The sequence below is a fragment of the Pangasianodon hypophthalmus genome, chromosome 10 (assembly GCF_027358585.1).
Source record: "Pangasianodon hypophthalmus isolate fPanHyp1 chromosome 10, fPanHyp1.pri, whole genome shotgun sequence".
In the NCBI taxonomy this organism is placed as follows: Eukaryota; Metazoa; Chordata; class Actinopteri; order Siluriformes; family Pangasiidae; genus Pangasianodon; species Pangasianodon hypophthalmus.
The window spans coordinates 1,268,958-1,270,800 of record NC_069719.1 but is presented as its reverse complement, the minus strand read 5'-3'; positions in this window follow the sequence as shown (position 1 = coordinate 1,270,800).

Sequence of the window (1,843 nt, the reverse complement as noted above, 5' to 3'; positions counted from 1 at the left end):
AGAAAGGCGTCTCTGTCTGGTACAGCACAACAAATCCAGACATGTATTAAATAATACACATTCCACATTAATCACAGGAAGTGAAATCATCAGTCAGAGACACGAATCAAAACAGAGGACTCGATAGAGAACTAGAGAACTAGCCTATTTTCTTTCATTTTTATTTACAAATAGTTACTAGGGAAAAAACCCGAAAAGCAAAAGTAGTTATACAGTCCCTGATGAGAAAATCCTACAAACACAGTGAACTGAAAGTGACGATGGGATTAAAGGATGTGTATATATATATTTTATATATATATATACATCCTTTATATATTTATATTTTATATATATATATATATATATATATATATATATATATATATATATATATATATATTTTTTTTTTTTTTTTTTAAATTAAAACCTTTAACGTTCTATGTGAAACCCTAGACATGTTTTTGTATCAGAAATTTTTCCAAGTAGATCCATTTTTTTCACCAGAAGCTAAGAACCCTTACTTATACACCCAACTCTTAAAGAACCTTTGAAGAACCAAGCTTTAAGAGTGTATTTATGTGTTCTCTCTTGGTACACTCTTTTTGCTGTGTACAATTTTTTCAGTCTGATTTTTCTGTCACATGCACATCCTAAAGAGATCGGTGGTCTTAGAGCGTATGACACGACTTGCTCACCGGCGGCCGATTTACTGCCACTGCGACTGAACACACCTGAAGAAAAAGTTCTGGCTGTGTCAGAAAAGGTCTAAAATCCAGCAGTAGGAGGAGGGAATTGGACGATGTGAAACTCACAGGACGTTTAATACAATCGTGATGATGGCAAAATGTAAACAAAGCATATAGGATTTAAAGGAAGAGCGGTTTAAAAGAAGAGTTGCGGTAGCAGAGATAAGATAACACTTTATTGACCATAAGGGGAAATTAAAGAGAAATGTCTGTATAACGTCTCATCACAGTTACATCACGACAGGACAAAATGAGATGCAGCGTGAAAAGAAACAGAGGATGAATTACAGCTTCCAGGTGTGGAGCTAGCTAATTAGCACACGGTCTTTTACAGAATTCTTACTGGGATCTCGTACTGCGTGACAAGTAATAATCGCTGGAATCACACAGAGTACAAACAGCTTTAGAAGAAAAAGAGTTCTCCAAGGGTTCTTTAATTCCTTTACTGTCTCTAGCATTTTCTTCCTTCTTTCTTTCTTTCTTTCTTTCTTTCTGTAATCATTTTGTAATTCCTTTCCTTTACAACCTCTATCAGTTCTCTCTTTCTATCTTTTCACACCTCTATTCTTTCTTTTTCTCTAATGGTTAAACAGGTGGAGTTAAATAAGATGTTAGATGGAAGAAGGAAGAAAACTGATTAAAATATAAACAGACGTTCTGGACCAGAAGACAGGTTTTTCTCAGCTACCTAATACACTTGCTCTGAGACAATGGCTTAAAGTGTTTTTTTTTAATAATTTCTACATAATTTCCACCTTATTTTTATAAATAGCTATTGTACCTTTAAGCAGGAACCAATATAGATAGAGAAAATGCCTGACTGTAAGTGTAGATATCATATTACTACACATGTATAAAGCAGCCTAGTACCAGCATGATTCATCCCCCTGACTGACTGTACACACTTCAGGATATCTCTCTGATATTTCTCTCTGTTATTATCATCATCTGCTTTTTATTTGGCGTACATTTACTGTAAGAGTATGACTATACTTGATTCATAAAATGTTGATCACAAAAAGAAATAAATAAATCAAATAAACACTTCAGGTACAGAAAAGAGGGAGAAGAAGTCGTATTGAATAAAAAAGAAATTAAAACCAAAGACCTGTCAA